Below are 21,496 nucleotides of genomic sequence, written 5' to 3'. Positions count from 1 at the left end.
TCACTGCAGATGGTGACTGCAGCCATGAAATTAAAAGACGCTTACTCCGTGGAAGGAAAGTTATGACCAACCTAGACAGCATATTCAAAAGCAGAGACATTACTTTGTCAACAAAGGTCCATCTAGTGAAAGCTATGGTTTTTCCAATAGTCATGTATGGATGTGAGAGTTGGACTATGAAGAAGGCTGAGTGCCAAAGTATTGATGCTTTTGAACTGTGGCATTTAAGAAGACTCTTGAGAGTCCCTTGGACTGCTAGGAGACCCAACCAGTCCATCATAAAGGTAAATCAGTCCTGAATGGTCATTGGAAAGACTGATGTTGAAGCTGAAACTCCAATACTTTGGCCACCTGATGCAAAGAGCTGACTCATTTGAAAAGATCCTGATGCTGGGAAAGATTGAGGGAAGGAGGAAATGGGGACAGCAGAGGGTGAGATTGTTGGATGGCATCACCGACTCAACGGACATGAGTTTGAGTAAACTCCAGAAGTTGGTAATGAACAGGGAAGTCTGGTGTACTGTAGTTCACAGGGTCGCAGAGTCAGACATGACTGAGCAACTGAACTGAACTGAAGAAAGTTATTTTAGAAACCAAAAGCTAAAATTGCTCATTTATATTTGTCTTTCTGCATTTAGCTGTAGCTTTTATGTATTTAGAGTCAATAGGATTAGATAGACATATGTTTATGATAGGTATATCATCTTGCCCTATTGTATTTTTATAGAAATAATCCCCTTATCATATCTTTTTACATTAAACTCTATTTGATTAGGTTTCTCCAGTTTTCTTTCAGTTTTATTTACCAAGTCTAGTCAAGGCTATGGTTTTTCCAGTGGTCATGTATGGATGTGAGAGTTGGACCATAAAGAAAGCTGAGCACTGAAGTTTGATGCTTTTGAACTGTGATGTTGGAGAAGACTCTTGAGAGTCCCTTGGACTGCAAGGAGATCCAACCAGTCCATCCTAAAGGAGATCAGTCCTAGGTCTTCATTGGAAGGACTGATGTTGAAGCTGAAACTCCTTCTTCCACCTAATGCAAAGAGCTGAGTCATTGGGAAAGATCCCGATGCTGGGAAAGATTGAGGGCAGGAGGAGAAGGGGATAACAGAGGATGAGATGGTTGGATGGCATCACTGACTCAATGGACATGGGTTTGGGTGGACTCCAGGAGTTGGTGATGGACTCGGAGGCCTGGCATGCTGCAGTTCATGGGGTCGCAATGAGTTGAACATGACTGAGTGACTGAACTGAACAATTTCCAGTAATAAAGAGCAAGCAACAATTATCCAAAGGCAACAGGGGGAGAATCAAAAGCAAAATTTTAAAAATATTTTCCTTAACCACCACAGTCAGTGATCTCAGCCATTTCCAGCAAATTTTCAGCCATTCACCATCCAAACAAGTATTTATCTCTGCATCCTTTTAATCTCACCCTGTTTGACGTTTTTAAGCTGATCTCTTATAAATAATACATTAGTGAATTCTGTTTCTGAATGTCACAATTGCTATATATTATTTTTCACATTATCAGGCAAGTTTTCTGACCAGTTTCATCTGTAAATCCTTAGGGACAAGTGAATTCAGCTCTAGATGTGGAAAGGGAAGTAGTAAAGGAACAATAATGTAGACAATCCACATCTTTCCATCACCTTAGCAGGGGTTTTATCCTCTCTAGCTATTAATCCGTCAGAATCAACGTCAGCAGTCAGGGATGTTGCTGCCAATTTCCAGTAATAAAGAGCAAGCAACAATTATCCAAAGGCAACAGGGGGAGAATCAAAAGCAAAATTTTATAAATATTTTCCTTAACCACCACAGTCACTGATCTCAGCCATTTCCAGCAAATTTTCAGCCATTCACCATCCAAACACATACCAATATGAGAATTATTCTTTGACTGGTGGACCTAAAAGAAATTGCCTAAGCCCCATTAGCAAATGGGCTTCCTAGGTGGCACTAGTGGTAAAGAACCACCTGCCAGTGAGGGAGACATAGAGACCCAGGATCGATCCCTGGGTTGGGAGGATCTTGGCATAGCGTGGCATGGCAAACCCCTCCAGTACTCTTGTCTGGAAAACCCCGTGGACATGGACTTCATGTCCCTGGTGGGCTTCAGTGCATTGGGTAGCAAAGAGTTGGACATGACTGAGTGGCTAACACACACACACACACACACACACACATACATATATTCTTGTTGTTGCCTATTGCACTGAATAGGATCTCCAGTACAATGTTGAATAGAAATAATGTGTGGACATTTTTGCCTTCTTCCTGATGTTGGGGTAGAGCATTCAGCCTTTCCTCATTAAAGCCAAAGAAGTTTCCTGTTTTTTATTTGGTGATATACTTGTCAAATGCTTTTTTCTACATCTAATAAGATGATCATACATATATAAATATCTGTGGACATGTAAATTACAGTCATTCATTCTTAAATATGAAATAAAATCTGTATTTCTATAACACCCATCTGACCATCATGTTTATTTTTCATATAAACCATTGGAATAGATTGCTAAAAACTTATGAGATTTTGCATCTATTTTTGGCAGGTATGTGGGTTTATGGTTTCCTATTCTTGCATTTTCTTGGATATCAGAAAAATACTGAGTTCATGGGATGAATTGTGCAGTATTCTCTCTGCCTAAGTTTTCTGGAAGAAGTCATGTAAAATTGTTATTATTTCTTCCTTAAATATTTGGTCAAATTCATCAGTGAAACTGTTCAGGCCCCAGATTTCCTTTGTGGGAAAGATTTATACTACAAATCCAACATTTAATAAATGTAGAGCTGTTCTGTTTAACCATTTCTTCCTGTGTGAGGAGAGATAAATTAGTAGTTTCATTGTGGCCAAAATCTTGGTTTTCTCTGCCCACCAAAGTGGAATAAAAAATATGGAGTCAGAGTTTGGAGGAAATAGAAAGGTGGCTTTAATCTTCAGCTGGCAGAGGGGAGAACACAGTAGGCTCCTGCCTCAAGAACTATGTCCCTTTCCATGAGAAATCTGGTAGATTATATAGTTGAGGGCTCGCCGTAACGGGTAGGTGATGAGGAACAAAGGTGTGAAGATCTTGTATGCTTCTTCCTCTTGCATTGTTTCAAAACCAGTCATAGGCTGGTGTCAGGTGGCCCAGTAACTGGGTCTGGCAGTCCTGTAGCCTGGCGGGTTGCTGTTCAGTCACTTAGTCTTGTCCGACTATTTGCCACCTAATGGACTGAACTGATATGAACTAGACTGCAGCACGCCAAACTTCCCTATCCTTCAGCATCTCCTGGAGCTTGCTCAAACTCATGTCCACTGAGTCAGTGATGCCATCCAGCCATCTCATCCTCTGTTGTCCCCTTCTCCTCCTGCCTTCAATCTTTTCCAGCATCAGGGTCTTTTCTAATGAGTTAGGTTTTTGCATCAGGTGACCAAATTATTGGAGCTTCAGCTTCATCATCAGTCCTTCCAATGAATATTCAGGATTGATTTCCTTTAGGATTGATTGGTTTGAACTCCTTGCTGTCCAAGGGACGCTGAAGAGTCTTCTCCAACACCACAGTTCCAAAACATCAAGTAGCCTGGTAACTGGGTCCATTGTCTTTTGTGTATTGTACTGTGGCTTTCTTTCTATAATGCAAACAGAGAAAAAGTAGGAGGAGTGGTCTGCAAAGAGAGTGCTAAGAAAGTGAGCACCAAATAATGGAAGTAATTAGCAGAGAGTACCTAAGGATAATGGGTGCAAAATGTAGCACTTGCAGAGTTAGGGGACAGAAAAACAAATTTAGTTACAGATTAGGAACAGCTGAAGTCAAAACTAGGCGTGATCAGGCCTATTCGCTGTGTTCTTTATCTTCTGTATTCTCAGGAAAGAAAAGAAAAACTCATTCCTCTTTTTTTTTCCTTTTCACAGCAACAGTTTGGGATGAACAAGTACACACTACTATATATAAAGGAGAAAATCAACAAGAACCTAATGTATAGCATAGGGGACTCTACTCAATATTTTTTAATATCCTATTGGAAAAGAATCTGCAAAAGAATAGATATTAATATATGTATATGTATAACTGAATACTTGAAGTTAACACAAATATAAATCAGCTATACTCCAATATTCAACATAAACATTTGCTTTTATTTTATTTTTTAATATAAATTTATTTATTTTATTGGAGGTTAATTACTTAACAATATTGTATTGGTTTTGCCATACATCAACATGTATCCACCACAGGTATACACATGTTCCCCATCCTGAACCCTCCTCCCTCCTCCCTCCACGTACCATCCCTCTGGGTCATCCCAGTGCACCAGCCCCAGGCATCCAGTATCATGCACTGAACCTGGGCTGACGACTCGTTTCATATATGATATTATACATGTTTCAATGCCATTCTCCCAAATCATCCCACCCTCTCCCTCTCCCTCTCCCTCACAGTCCAAAAGACTGTTCTATACATCTGTGTCTCTTTTGCCGTCTCGCATACAGGGTTATCATTACCATCTTTCTAAATTCCATATATATGTGTTAATATACTGTATTGGTGTTTTTCTTTCTGGCTTACTTCACTCTGTATAATCAGCTCCAGTTTCATCTACCTCAACATTTGCTTTTAAATTAAAAAAAAAAAAAAAGAAACCATTTCTTCCTGATGAGCCATGATTGTTCATTCATGTCAATGAATTTCATCTAGATAGCCAAATTTATTATCATTAAGTTGATCATAATGTTTCTCTTTTATTATTTGAACATCTGTAAGGTCTTTAGTTACATCCTCTGATATTCCTGATATTGGGAATTTGTGTCTTCTTTCCTTTTTCTGTTGATCAGTTTGGCTAGACATTTATCAATTTTGCTGAACTTCTCAAAGAACTAGCTTTTTCTTTCATTGATTTTTTTTTCTTTTTGTATGTGCTTTATTTTATTGATTTATGTTCTTAACATTTTATTTACTCTCCTGCTTATTTTGAATTTAATGTGCTCTTCTTTTTCTAATATTTTAAGACAGAAGCTGAAGTTGTTGATTTCAAATATTCCTTCTCTTCTAATATAGGCACTTAGCACTATGAATTCCTCTCTAAGCAGTGCTTTATCAGTATCTCAGAAATTTGGCAGTTTTGGCAAAGAAGTGTTCTCATTTTCATTTAGATAAAAATATTATCTAGTTCCTGTTTCAATTTCTTCTATGACTCACTCATTGATTGTTTAAAAGTCTTTTAATTTTCAAATGTTTGGAATTTTTTCTAGATATCTTTTTAATTGATTTCTAGTTTAACTTCTAGTTGTTGCTTTAAGCCACTGAGTTTGGGGTGATGTGTTATACAGAAAGTAGGTAATTGATAAAGAACTCATGACACCAGGCAAATGAGATACTTTGTCAGTTGGGGTTCTGTAAAGAAAACAGAAAGATATTTAATACAATAAATTATGTACATGCAAAAGCCTTAGAAAAGCAAAGGTCATAAAAGGCACCACTGACTTTCAGGAAACCTGAAGTCATAGACACGGGCAAAGAGGATGATCAGACCCATCATCTGCCTGTTGTTTGTGGTTCAGTCACCAAGTCCGGTAGGCTCTTGGTGACCCATGGACTGCAGCACGCCAGGCTTCCCTGTCCTTCACCATCTCCTGGAGCCTGTAGCAGATGCATTAACATAGAGATTATGAGCATAGATGTAGAGATGATTAGTATAGCTGACTACTCCTTTAAAGTGAATTTAAGCAAGACTTTATCTCTGATAAAGGGCTTCCCTGATAGCTCAGTTGGTAAAGAATCCGTCTGCCACACAGGAGACCCTGGTTCAATTCTTGGGTTGGGAAAGTCCCCTGGAGAAGGGAAAGGCTACCCACTCCAGTATTCTGGCCTGGAGAGTTCCATGAACTATATAGTCCATAGGGTCCCAAAGAGTCAGACATGACTGAGTGACTTTCACTTATATCTGATAAAGTGACATCAACAACAAACAAACAAACAAGGGAAATAACATAAATTTAAGAGGTTTAAAGCAGTTCTGCTGTTTTGGGGAACTAAATTCATTTAAGAAGTTATTATCTTTAAAAAGTCTTTAAATACCCTAAATTACTAAGAAAAGAATAGGACTATAAGATTGAGTTAGGCTGGAAATGCCTTTTGAGGGTTCTTTTTTTAAAAATCAAATAGTATGCATCTACTGTATTATAGATGAAAATGAAATTTGATTCATGAAATAAACAAAATGACATCTGTAAATGAGTCTAGGTTTCAGTAATAAAAGGCATAAGCAAAATGACAATTTCCATAATAATTAGATTTTTTATATAAACACACACTTTTTAAATGGAAGTATAATTGATCTATTACAATATTGTGCTAGTTTCCAGTGATTAATTCTATATATATGTATTTTCTCAGATTATTTTCCCTTATCAGTATCTATAAAATATTAAGTGTAGTTAATATTAAGTGTAGTTCCCTGTGCTACACTTAATATACACTTAATAATCTGTGCTATACAGCAGATTCTTTTTAGTTACATACCAGATGGTCAACACCGAAATCAGATGGACTATATTCTTTGCAGCCAAAGATGGAGAAGCTCTATACAGTCAACAAAAACAAGACCAGGAGATGACTGTGGCTCAGATCATGAACTCCTTATTGCCAAATTCAGACTTAAATTGAAGAAAGTAGGGAAAACCGCTAGACCATTCAGCTATGACCTCAATCAAATCCCTTATGATTATACAGTGCAAGTGAGAAATAGATTTAAGGGCCTAGATCTGATAGATAGAGTGCCTGACGAACTATGGAATGAGGTTCGTGACATTGTACAGGAGACAGGGATCAAGACCATCCCCATGGAAAAGAAATGCAAAAAAGCGAAATGGCTATCTGGGAGGTCTTACAAATAGCTGTGAAAAGAAGAGAGGCAAAAAGCAAAGGAGAAAAGGAAAGATATAAGCATCTGAATGCAGAGTTCCAAAGAATAGCAAGAAGAGATAAGAAAGCCTTCTTCAGCAACCAGTGTAAAGAAATAGAGAAAAACAACAGAATGGGAAAGACTAGAGATCTCTCCAAGAAAATTAGAGATACCAAGGGAAAATTTCATGCAAAGATGGGCTTGATAAAGGACAGAAATGGTCTGGACCTAACAGAAGCAGAAGATATCAAGAAGAGGTGGCAAGAATACACAGAAGAACTGTACAAAAAAGATTTTCATGACCCAGATAATCATGATGGTGTGATCACTCATCTAGAGCCAGACATCTTGGAATGTGAAGTCAAGTGGGCCTTAGAAAGCATCACTACGAACAAAGCTAGTGGAGGTGATGGCATTCCAGTTGAGCTGTTTCAAATCCTGAAAGATGATGCTGTGAAAGTGCTGCACTCAATATGCCAGCAAATTTGGAAAACTCAGCAGTGTCCACAGGACTGGAAAAGGTCAGTTTTCATTCCAATCCCAAAGAAAGGCAATGCCAAAGAATGCTCAAACTACCACACAATTGCACTCATCTCATATGCTTGAAAAGTAATGCTCAAAATTCTCCAAGCCAGGCTTCAACAATATGTGAACCATGAACTTCCTGATGTTCAACCTGGTTTTAGGAAAGGCAGAGGAACCAGAGCTCAAATTGCCAACATCCCCTGGATCATGGAAAAAGCAAGAGAGTTCCAGGAAAACATCTATTTCTGCTTTATTGACTATGCCAAAGCCTTTAACTGTGTGGATCACAATAAACTGTGGAAAATTCTGAGAGAGATGGGAATACCAGACCACCTGACCTGCCTCTTGAGAAATCTATATGCAGGTCAGGAAGCAACAGTTAGAACTGGACATGGAACAACAGACTGGATCCAAATAGGAAAAGGAGTACGTCAAGGCTGTATGTTGTCACCCTGCTTATTTAACTTCTATGCAGAGTACATCATGAGAAACGCTGGACTGGAAGAAACACAAGCTGGAATCAAGATTGCCAGGAGAAATATCAATAACCTCAGATATGCAGATGACACCACCCTTATGGCAGAAAGTGAAGAGGAACTAAAAGGCCTCTTGATGAAAGTGAAAGTGGAGAGCGAAAAAGTTGGCTTAAAGCTCAACATTCAGAAAACGAAGATCATGGCATCTGGTCCCATCACTTCATGGGAAATAGATGAGGAAACAGTGGAAACAGCGTCAGACTTTATTTTTGGTGGCTCCAAAATCACTGCAGATGGTGACTGCAGCCATGAAATTAAAAGACCCTTACTCCTTGGAAGAAAAGTTATGACAAACCTAGATAGCATATTCAAAAGCAGAGACATTACTTTGCCAACAAAGGTCCATCTAGTCAAGGCTATGGTTTTTCCTGTGGTCATGTATGGATGTGAAAGTTGGACTGTGAAGAAGCCTGAGCACTGAAGAATTGATGCTTTTGAACTGTGGTGTCAGAGAAGACTCTTGAGAGTCCCTTGGACTGCAAGGAGATGCAACCAGTCCATTCTGAAGGAGATCAGCCCTGGGATTTCTTTGGAAGGAATGATGCTAAAGCTGAAACTCCAATACTATGGCCACCTCATAAGAAGAGTTGACTCATTGGAACAGACTCTGATGCTGGGAGGGATTGGGGGCAGGAGGAGAAGGGGACGATAGAGGATGAGATAGCTGGATGGCATCACTGACTCGATGGACGTGAGTCTGAGTGAACTCCGGGAGTTGGTGATGGACAGAGAGGCCTGGTGTGCTGCGATTCATGGGGTCGCAGAGTCAGACACGACTGAGCTACTGAACTGGACTGAACTGGACTGAGTGTTTGTATGTTAACTACAGCCTCCTAATTTACCCCTGTCTCCATTCCTCTTCAGTAACCACAGGTTTGTTTTCTATGGCTGTGAGTCTGTTTATCTTTTGTAGGTAAGTTCTATTTGTATCTTATGTGTACTATATATGTACATAGTACACGCATGTATGTATGCTTATAAGAGAACATTACTTAGCCACAAAAAAGAATGAAATAGTGCCATCTGCAACAACATGATGACCCTAGAGAAAATCATACCAAGTTAAGTAAGCCAGACAGAAAAAGTGAAATCTATACTTACACATTTTAAAGCTTTTGCTATTCAAAACTTTTTTAAGATTTAATGTAGTTTTATAAGACAAAACAGTTTTTTCAAAAGATTCCTCCTATAAAATATAAAAATGAGAATAATGGCAAACAATTGTTGAAGGCTTCTTATCCTTTTCCTGCAGTTAGGTTTGTGGTGCAAACTACTTTTGGCAAAGTTTCTGGCCCTGAACCTTGGATCTGTGCCCTCTAAAATATAATGACAGATAATGATCAAATTAGTGTTCATAAATATAGGTTTTAGAGATGATACCAATTCCTGTCATTATATTATTCAAATTCTGATAGTTTTAGTTACATTTACTTCAAACTGCCATGAGGTCATCATAGCCCCAGTCCTGCTGACTGTTTAATCACAAAGGTCTGCATTTAATTCACAACCAAAAAAGAAAAGTTCTCTATTTTTCAAAATTGTTCTCTCAAAGTCAGTGCTACACAATATCTAAACAGGGATGAGAAAAGGGAGATTTTATAGGAGAATTTCTCATAGAATATGCACCTGATGCTATGGAGAAAAAGGATTATTATGAAATTTTTGCTAGTTTCATTTTGATTTTAACTTTCTGATGAAACCATGTTGAATACCAAGGATATTTTACATATGCATTCACATAAAAATATTGTGCATAATTTCAGGGGTTCATTAGCTTGGTTTGAAACCTAAGTTTGGTTCAGGGATTTTAGGTAAGGATTCTTCCTATTTCAGGCACTTTTAAATACACTTATCAGAGCTGCACATGAACATTTTTGGCTTCCCATAATTTCCATTTGGTATAAAGTCATTAACCTATATTGAGAGATTCTGTTTATTTCTGTAAGAATGCATCCAGGCACATAGTAATCTTTTGTTCAGCATCCTTTTCATAAATGCCCTTGAGGGAGGTATTTTCTGATCTAAGGAACAATCCAGTATTGTGCTCCCCCTAAATAATTGATGTTTATCTTCAGATTCTGAATTTTGACTTTCTCTGGGAGTTTTCTCAGCAACGCACCATTATGAAGTAGACAGACATTTTCATAGCATTTATCTTATGTATTTGACTTATTGTTGACTCCATTTTCCATTATTATTTATCCTTTTTCAGATTTTCCTCACGGCTTCTCATTTGTGTTACAATAGACACGTTTGTTAGATATCCTAAATCCTTAGAAATTAAAAAATATTCACTTTAAACTATAAGTTGCTTTTGTATATTTAAGAAAAATGACTTGACAGATTAATTTTTCTTACTATAATAAGCACCAAATATAGTACACGTGGCATGTAGTAGTGGAGACTACATAAACCTCAGCATCCCTGGTAGGTCAGATGGTGAGAGACTCCACCTGCAATGCAGGAGACCTGGGTTCAATCCCTGGGTTGGGAAGATCCCCTGGGGGAGAGCATGGCAACTCACTACAGTGTTCTTGCCTGGAGAATCCCCATGGACAGAGGAGCCTGGTGGGCTACAGTCCAAGGAGTTGCAGAGTCAGATATGACTGAGTAACTAAGCACAGCAGCATCAGATGGATCTGAGTTCAAATACTGTCTCTGCTACTTTTAATAATCTTGACAAAGCAATGTAACTTCAAGGGAGCATTGGTTTCCTAACCCCTAAATGGAGAAAATAATTTTATTGAATGTCTCTTATTTGCCACACACCATCCTAAGTTGTTTATATAAGACATGCATTGTCTAATTATCCTATGAGGAAATTATTATTCATCTTACAACTGTGGTAATTAAAGCTCAAGATGATTAATAATGTTGCCTAAGATGAATACAGCTAATAGGTGGTAGACATTGAAATTCAATTACAATTTAACTACAAAATCATACACACACACACACACACACACACACACACACATACACATAAGTATATATATATTCTTTTAAAACATGCTGAATTGTGAATACTAAACTTGTGAAAAATCTGTCTAGGGTAATAGAATATGCATCAGAGTTAATGAGTAGGACCTACGACTCAGAAATTTATGCTCTAAATTCAGAGAATCTTCAACAGTTAAGGCCAGCCCCTTTCAGATACTGTCACCACTTTAACTCCCTATTGATATAAGATGAAGACTAAACACAGAAAATTGTGGAAAATTTTATGAAAAGAAGATGTTCCAACTACCCATCTCCCATTTGAGTGGGTGGCATGCTTTTCTTTTTGAAAACCGATGGAGGAGACACAAAGAGTCTCTTATAAATTGGGGATGCCTGTAAAATGGGGCTTGTACATTTTGTTTTCTGGTGTGGTATCTTCCTGTTCTTTGTGCTATCAGACCATGGGTTAAAAAAAAGAGAGAGAGATGAAGACTTGCTGGCAAATCTGAGAGAAGCTGGAGAGAAAACAGTGTCATCTCAATGTCTGATCTCACAAGTGTCTCTGGTCTGAGAACTCACCAGGAGACACGGGGTCATGGTTGAATAGGAGACCATAGGAGTGTGTGTCAAAAGCATATACTTTCCAAAGAATGAAATATGAGGCTTCCAGGAGGATGAAAATATATGGTTTAATGTTAGAAGCGACTGCTGGTGCCCAAGCAAGCTGCATGCACGTATAGGTCCCTGCATGCCAACATCACGCCCACCTGCAGTGAGGAAGTTGAGGAGTTTGCAGTCATTAAAAAAGAAGACCATAGTTTTGTCGTGGGTGGTTAACCAAGGAAACTGGGTAACATCCGCTCCCTTCCACTTAACTAACTTTTCCAGAAAGGGACACATTTTGGGGAGTGCAGGGTACAGATTTGGGAACCAGAATATCCTCCCCATACATACACACACTTCTAAACCTCCAAACCACTAAAGTATAACCCCCCAGGCATGGGGCAAGTAGAAAAACAATAGTGATTATTTAATAACAGAAACTGATAGAAAATGAAGTGTACAAGTGGATTGAGATAAAGTCATGAGAGAGAACTCCAAGGTGAATATGTCCCCTAGAGGTGTTCAGTGATCAACCTGTCAACTCTGGATGGACCTCTCCATGCTGCACACTCAGTGCAAGCTGTTGAAAACCAAAAAAGCCATTGTATATTTATGTATCAGTCTTGATGTGACTTGAATATTTAGTTGGCTGCCTGTGGCATAAAACAAAAAATAAACAATATTTTTTCTTTCTCAAACTTGCTCCATTTTTCTAGAAGATTTTACAAAGCAAAGTTTCAGGTGCAATTTGCGAATTTAATATGCTCATTAAAAAATAGATATCAAATTTTTTGAAGAAGCCCCATGCTTTTTCCACAGTGACTGTACCAATTTATATCTATGCAATAGTGCATAAGGGTTCCCTTCTCTCCATAGCCTCACCAAGATGTATTATGGAATCTTACTCAGTCATAAGAATGAAACTTTGCTGTTCATAACAACATGAACGGATCTGGAGGGCATAATCCTAAGTGAAATGTCAGACAGAGTAGGACAAATACTGTATATTTTCACCTATATGTGGGATCTAAAAAAATAAAACAAATGGACAGTTATAACAAAAATAAAAACATATTCGTAGATACAGAGAAGAAACTAGTGGTTACCAGAAGGAAGGGTGAGAGAGACAAAATAGGTGAAGGGAATTAAGGCGTAAAAACCACTAGGTATAAAACAAGTTACAAGGAAGTGATGTATAGCACAGGGAATATAGTCAATATTTATAACAATTTTGTATGGAGTATAATCTATAAAAATATCAAATTACTATGTTTTACACCTGAAACTAATATAGTAAGTCAACTATACTTAAGTTAAAAAAAATAGGTATAAATGTCTTCAGTATTTTTTACTTATATGTATGGAGTCAATAAATTCTTTTCAACAAATAAATATTGGAAGTCAAGTATGTACATATGGCTCCATTTGATAATCTTTAGGAAACTAGATTATAATCAGAAGTCATCTTAAACTCTAGCTGTTTAGAGTTCAGAAAATTTTAGGATTGTGTAAAAACCAATTCTTGCTGTCTGCCACTATTACAGCTAAATGTGGGCTAAATTCAGTAAGTTTAGATTTAAGAATTGCCCATAAGTGTCACAATAATAACCATTAACAGTAGAAGAATACTCAATTTTTGACATCCTACTAAATATCAACATCCTTATAGAAATTAATTCTAATTCTATAATAATCTAAAAGGTTAGTTTTTCAGTTGGAAAAATGATAAAAGCAAGCAAAAATCCTGAAACATAGAATCATATAAAATGTTTTTTTTTAAATCTCTGTGATTGCCAAGTTATTTGAAGTGTAGCTGTCCTAGTAGCAATAGTAATATAGTAATGATGATATGTGGCTTATTCAAGCTGCTAAATATTCAAGGTTAGACACTTCCTGTCTGTCTCTAAAGATCCTGGTTTTTCACATCACACTGTTTCTCACAGAAATTGAAATGTTCAGTTGGTTCACTTTTCTTCATATTATTCTCAAGCTTCTACAACTAAATCTGAATTTCACAGGTGGTCACAAACATTCTTATTTAATTCTAAATTTTAATTAGGTCTTAAAGCACCATTTTAAAAATAAAAAACAAGTTATTTTTCATCTACAGAAAGTGAAACATAATGGCATTGACCCATATGCCAAGGTCCTAACTTGCTGAAAATTCATCCCAAGTGGCTTGCTGATGTGAACAAATGTCCTAACGCCCAGGCTTATGTTCTCTAGCAGTCTCTGATTACTTTCAAAGGCAGAGGTTTAGTGAAATATTCGTCTCCAGCCTAGGCTGATCTCAAAAGAACTTAAAAAAAAAACCAAAACAGTCATTAATCCATTGATGAATTGATGCACAGTTGGGCCAGAGGAATAAAGTTGTTAGTACTTGATGATCTGAGGGGAGCCTAAGGGTGGAAAACTATTTCTAGTCTGCAGTATTAGAAAGCACTCAGTCATTTAAAAAGTATTACTGTCTCTTCTTCAATCAATTTTAGACTGTAAAACGCATCATAAATGCATTTGTTTCTTGATTTTGAACAGATCATGCAATACCAGTAAAAACAAAATTCAGTGTAAAATATTGCTGGATATTGACAAATCACTTTGTAGATAGACCAGAAAAATTATCTATAAACAGAAACCCAGTTAGAGTCTTCTGGTAAAAAAAAAAAAAATTATACCTAAAGAAAGGTATCTACTCTTTAACATGTCAAATTCCAATCTTATTTCATAATCTTATTTCCATCTATAGGTATTAGATGTAGTAAAAATACAGTCTTCTGTATTTGGAAATTAAAGCTCTGTAGTATGGTTGAAATTCATACAGTACAAAAAGTAGTTATTATATATTTGCTTACCAATTGAAAAAAGTCTTACTTCAGGCAATGGAATATTTTGCTTGTGATGGCATATTCTTTCATGTGTGCATATTTACTGAAGAAATTTTATAGAGACCTAAAGCTGTAAAGACCTAAAAATTATTATGGTTAATATAAATACATTCTTTGATAAGATATTAAAATGTAAATGCTGAAGAGGCAGTTTTGAGGCAAGATACAAAGAGACAATTAAATAAGCCTATTTAGTTGCTTTATTGTAAATAACACATATGGCTATTGCTAGCAGACTCTCCGGCTCTTTATTTTACCTTTGGTATTGTTACAGTGAGCCCGTCTCTCAAGCATAGCTTTTTTAGATTGAGAGGACACCAGGAACTTGTGGGCACAGTGTGAAATACACAAACACTTTTCTTAATTTGGACAACCTGGGAAATGAAAACCAGAAAAGATACTGTTCTTTTGTGAGTCTTCAAGTAAGTCTCTGAATTTTATATGATTATCATAAAGTTAAATATTTAAGTGGTCAAAACGCTGGGGATTAAAAAGGATTAAGTATGAGGTGACTAGGAACTAGAATATACTCCCAGCAGAAGCCAAGGGAAAAATAAAAACAATAAAACAGTGCTTTCACTAACAAAAATAAACCAGAGGGCTCTTTCATGGATTCCTTATATTTTGTGACCTGACACTGTCAACAAGAGGATTGATCAAATGTTCAACATATTTCTTAACTTATAATCCTACCACTTGGAAATTAATAAGAAATGAACAAAGTTAATTTTTGAGATGGAGAACTAATAAGAGTATAAGGAATGGCATGCTGGGAGGTGATACAGCTCCCCAGAAATATTTCAGAGTCTGTTCTGAACCAATAAAAGTACAGGATTTGGCAATAATTCTGATCATTACCTGTGTTATGTATATATTTTCTTTATCCTCTAATCATCCTGTTCTATCCTTTTCTATTCTCTAGAGACAAAGTGCAAGCTGCTCACGTAATAATACTGACAAGCTAAGGTTGAAACGCAGGAGGTGAACAAAAAATATTAGTTGAAGGTAACGCCTGATAGAGAACATGAAGACATTTTTTAGTGGAATAATGATCAACGTAAGTTTTTTTGTTTTAGAAGTTAAAGTAAGAACTGTTTAGCCAAGAGTTTAATGATTCTGCACATTTCCGAGTTTTATAGAGGCGTTCTATGAAAATGGGGTTATTCTAAAGACAGACTAGGCTTTGGTCAGTACATTTTATACTATTTCAACCCAGAACATGTGTTGTAATGCTCAGGTGGGGTTAACTGGGAGGGACACTGTGCGGTTCATAGGCACACCCTTTCAATGAATACTCGTCGAGACCCGATGCCAGGTGCCAGGACACAGGGTGAACAAAGCTCCTTTTTCATGGACTTCATAAGGCAATGCACGTAGACAAACTCAAATTTTAAGAAATACTCAACAGTTCAGATGGCAACAAGTGCAACCCAAGAAAAGAAAAAAGAAAGAAAGAAAGAAAGAAAGGATAAGGGCTTAGAGATTGGTGGTGGTGGTAAGTGTGTCCTGGTTTATACAGGGTGGTCATGGTAGACTTCTCCAATAAGATGACTTTTGGGAAGAGAAAAGAAATTACAAAGTAAAGCAGTGGCTAATTACGGTAGAACATTAGCGCTAGAGCAGAAGAGAAAATACAGATGCTGAGATAAAGCATTTTGGCCTGTTGGAGAAGCAGCGAGGAGTTCCCAGTGGGAGGAGTGAAGCTAGTGGTGGGGCGGATAGAAAGTGAGTTTTTAGTGGCACGGAGGGCTGGAAAGATCTAGAAGGAATGTGCAGGCCTTTGTGGGGACCCCAGGAGTTGGTGATGGACAGGGAGGCCTGGCGTGCTTCAATTCATGGGGTTGCAAAGAGTCAGACATGACTGAGGGACTGAACTGAACTGAACTGAACTGGCTTTAATTGCGCATGAAATGATAAGCATTGGATGGTTTTGCACAGGAGATTGACAATATCTACTACTTCTGAAAAGAATTACTATAGTTCTGTGCTGAGAAGAGAACTTCCCTGGTAGCTCAATTAGTAAAGAACCTGCCTTCAATTAGGGAGACTTGGGTTCGACCTCTGGATTGGGAACATACCCTGGAGAAGGGTAAGGCTACCCACTCCAGTATTCTGGCCTGGAGAATTCCATGGACTCCCTAGTCCATGGGGTCACAAAGAGTTGGAAACTATAGTTGTACAAAGATGGAAGTGAAAAGACAGCAGAGGAGAGAGGCAAGAATCCAGGTAAGGGAAAATGGTCATTCATTCCTGGTGGGTAAATTGCAGCAGTGGAGGAGGTGAGAGGTGGTGCAGTTTTGAAAGGTGAGCTGATGGGGTACACTGAGAGATTAAATGTGGGATGTGAAAGACAGAGAAAGTTAAGGGTGAGACTAAGATTTTTTGCCAAAAAACTGGAAGAAGAAAGTAGCCTTTCACTGAAATGTAAAAGGAGAATAGGACTTGAGGCGTAGAACTGGGGACCAGAGAGTTTGGATTTGAGATTATCAGATTTAAAATGCCTATTAAACATCCAAGAAGAAACATTGACAAGACAGTGAGATACTCTTTGTGACCCCATGGACTAGAGCAAGAATTAAATGCAATAATGTAGAAGACACTGTCAGATATTTGCTACATGTTGGGAAGACAGAAGAAAAAATACACAATAAATAGTTCAAAATATTACAATGTAAGTAAAATATATAATAAAATCAAATAATCATTCAATTCCCTCAATTCATGATATCAAAATATTCAAATAAATACTGTTAAGTTTTCTTTATGAAACGAATTTCCATGACCTGTAAGAGTACTTTGTACTGTTTCCAAAATGTAAACATCAACCTCCCAAAATTTAGGAGGTTAAGAATCTCTACTTAAAAAAGTAAAAATAAAAAATTCTTGATCTTGAAATGATCAGGTCACTAACTTTTCTAACTCCTTAGTTTAAAATATTACATAAATGAATATGCTGCTTTATGAGTTGATAGTGCATAAACCAAATTAAACCTCCAGGTCAGAAATTGTCCTTCCTTTTGGGAACATGTATAGGATTTTACCTGAAATTTTTCAGAAAGTCAGGTAGCTCCACAAATCAACTGAGGGCAATTAAAGGAAAATGTTTCTGTTATAATTGAAAGAACCTAGTATTAGAACTACCATGAAAGCCTCTCCAAAGTTCTATTGAATAATATTTATAGAAAAGGGATACCAATTTTTTCCTTAAAAGAAACATGCTAAAATAATTATGGGGATATCCCTGAGATTTCTTTGCTACTGAAAAGGAAGAGAAAATTTAAGAAAGAAATATCAAGTTGCTGGCCCTCTGCGCAAACAATCAAGTATGTCAGAAAGGGCCAAGAACATGGAAACAGGATCATTAAAAAATGAAGGATTCTTTTTGAAGATAGGGTTAGAAAATCGATTTCAATAGATTAAGGATGAACGTTTAAAAAACTTTAGCACGTAGAATAAACAATGTGAATTTCCTTTTAAAGTTATGAGCAAGCCCTTAGCAACCACTGAAATCAATACAGAGAGAAATGAGCCATCTCTGTTTCCTGATATGAATATTTTCCCCTAAATAATCCAATGCAATTGCCAATACTTGTTTAGCTACAGACACTAATATAAGTTAAATGACTGTTAATGTGTCTCTAGTTCATGCTTGCATATATAGATAGGTTTTTTCCTTAGAACTGTCTATACTTTATCTTCAGGAAAAGGTTTAGAAAGCAACTATACTCCAATAAAAGTTTGTTTTAAAAAATATAGAGTAAGAAAATAAAGAAAACAACTTAGCACTAACTAGGAACAAATCTATACTTATGGATAAAATGTGTAACTCATTCTCTACCCAAAGAAGCAAGCATCCCTACATGTTATATATGACTAATTTTAGGGCTCACTTTTCATAAATCTCACTATGTGCTCCTATAATATAAATACAGGCTTCTATTGAATCCGATGGACACAAATTTTAACATAATTTTGAGTAGCCCAGTGAAATTCCATAGTTTCCTAAAGGTGATGAATGCAGTGCTGTGCTCAGTCGATTCAGTCCTGTCTATTTGTGACCTACGGACTGCAGCCCACCAAGCTCCTCTGTCCAGGCAAGAATACTGGAGTGAGTTGCCATGCCCTCCTCTAAAGGATCTTCCCAACCCAGGAATCGAATCCATACCTCCGGCATCTCCTGCATTGCAGGCAGGTTCTTTACCCACTGAGCCACCTGGGAAGCCCAACGGCGATGAATATCCCATTATTTATCACACAGGAATAGATGGTGGTGGTTTAGTTGCCAAGTCGTGTCTGACCCTTTGTGACTTCTTGGACTGTAGCCTGCCAGGCTCCTCTGGCCATAGGATTTTCCAGGTAAGAATACTGGAGTGGGTTGCCATTTCCTTCTCCAGGGTATGTTCTTGACCCAGCTATGGAACCCAGGTCTCCTGAACTGCAGGCAGATTCTTTACCCACTAGGCTACCAGGGAATCACACAGGAATAGATACATATTTGTGTATCTAGTGGATGAACATACTTCACAAATTCTTTTGAGACCCACAAGAAAGTGCTCTTGGAAAAATCTCTGAAAGTCACAATTATGAAAGAAATGCCTATATCCTTTCCACCTCATCTTTATCAAGAGTAAATTTAAGCAGAGCGCTACAAGATTTCAGTTGGAAATAGGAATGCTGTATTGTTTTCTATAATTATATCATTATTTGCCTAGATATTTTTAAAAATTTTGCTAACTCAGAACACTCTGAATTCACTTTTCTGATCTCCGCTTTAACTGAGCAGCATCATAGAATCACTCTAGACTCTAGATGGAAATGGTATTTTGTAGTTGCAAGAGGTTAGATAGAGTATCATTTTCACATGTATAATCATTTAGGAGAATCCCCACACTCTCTTGTAATCTGAAGATTGGCATATGATAGAAGTATGATGTATGGAGCATGACTGCTAGTTAGTAAATAGCAACAGTGTTGAATTTTTCAAAACGACTGGACTTGAAGAGTTGGCTTCAAATTGAGGGAAATGCTTATCATTGCCAAACAATTTGATGAAAAAAAAAACTGAAAGGAGGGTGGGTAGAGTGCAGAAAACAGGTGTTTACTCCCCCATTTGATGCCCCAATAAACATTTTGTTGTAAGTATAATGATGAACTCAGCAAACTTTCAATATTCAGTCACTGATCCAACCAATTTAAGTAATGGTTCTGAGTTATTTTAAGATATAAGGAAGTGTTCATCTGATTATGAGAAATTGTTCTTCTTGGAAGAGTTGACTTCATTAATAATCATTTTGGAAACAAACATCTTGGCTTCAAAGGCATTTAAAAAAAAATCTTTTAACACATTTGAAAAGGCTTTTCCTTGCAACCATAGATGGCTGGTGTAAGGATGAGAAATCACTCTCAGCATACCATATTCTGTCATCTGATGCCAACCACACAGCCTCTGTTTTCATTCTTTTTTATTGCTTACTTTATCTCTGTAGTCTTTCAGTTCAGTTCAGTTCAGTTGCTCAGTCGTGTCCAACTCTTTGCAACCCCATGAACCGCAGCATGCCAGGGCTCCCTGTCCATCGCCAGCTCCCGGAGTCCACCCAAACCCATGTCCGTTGAGTCGGTGATGCCATCCAACCATCTTATCCTCTGTCATCCCCTTCTCCTCCTAGTCTTTAAACCCCTGCTAATTTTGAAAACCAATGAGCATCAGGAGGTCAAGGACTCTCTTGCTGATTTAAGTAAGAGAGAGCGTGGAGAGGTGTGATGTTAGGTGGTTTCAGTGACCAGGATAAACTTGGAAGAGGGTGCAGAGATGAGTGAACATCCGAGAGGGAGACCTGAGTGGTCCAGAAGAATAAAAATACAAGGGTATTCAGATGTGATATAAACCCCTAGTCCCAAGAAAACAATCAGCGTTTTTGAAGTTAAAACCATCACTCCTGGCACTGTTTGAAAACCTGAACTTACTCTCTGCCAGTTGTCATCTGCTTTATAAATTACAGGATATGGTTGTCCCTATATCTCATCTCGGTCCTTTTCATTTCTCTTCTCCTTCAGTTCTCATTCATATGTTGAACTAAAGCAAAAATCGTTTCCTTTCCTCCCCATTTTTTCTCTGAGATCTCTTAATAGTGCAGATTTTAATGTGTATATTTTACATATTTCAGAGAGATCAACAAAAGCGAAAGAAGCAACATCAATGGCTTCCCCTTATGAGCCATTGTAACTAGTTGTAATAATTTCTTTTAAAGAGATGTTACAGCTGATTTTTCCAGGATACATTTGCCATGTCATCTGCATGGGTGATATAATTGAGAACTGTCTTGTCATTTTTTCATTTCACTTTCTTTTCTTTGTCTTGAAAATATTTTAAACTTTCCTGTAGTGAATTTTTTTTCATGGACTCTACTTTTAGGTTGTATTGGAAAGTCTTTTCCCACTTTGAGATTATACAAAACTTCTTCCACAGTGGATCCTAGTACTTCTGTGATTTCCTTTTTTATTTTTTAAATTATTGATCCATCATGATTTTTTATGTGCTGTAAGGATCCAACATGACAATTTTTCTCCAGGTGGCTATTCAGTTGTCTTACTGAATAAGACATTCACTTCCACAATTTTCTGAATGATGTTTTACATTGTGCTTGTATGGAGGATTCTAATTTTCCTATTTTAAATATCAGTAAGTGAAACATATGATCCAAGGTTAGCCTTTTATGTTCCTCTTACTACAAACAAAAGTGACAGATTAAACCCATATTAATATGAAGATCTATGGAGAACACTTTTTATTGAACATTTCCCATATACCAGATACTGCGCCATGTGCTCTGCTATGTCATATATTTCTGATGGCCATGAAGGAGATTCAGTGCACAGGTCAGAAGACTGACACCTAGTGAAGTAAAGAATTTATCAAAAGTCAACCACTGGTAAGTAATAAAATTAAGATCTGAATAAAAGTCTAAGTTTAAAAACTTTGCTTTAAACAACTGCAGTAAGTTATTTTCAATAAAGAAATGCAGGAGATTTTAAATGTCAAAGAATCCTACTAAATTACATAAAATAAAACATTAAGAAGGAAGAATGCTATCTGTCTGGCTTGAATCTCTAGCTGT

Source organism: Capra hircus, chromosome 6, assembly GCF_001704415.2.
Source record: "Capra hircus breed San Clemente chromosome 6, ASM170441v1, whole genome shotgun sequence".
Classification (NCBI taxonomy): Eukaryota; Metazoa; Chordata; class Mammalia; order Artiodactyla; family Bovidae; genus Capra; species Capra hircus.
Note: the sequence above shows the minus strand (reverse complement) of the source record.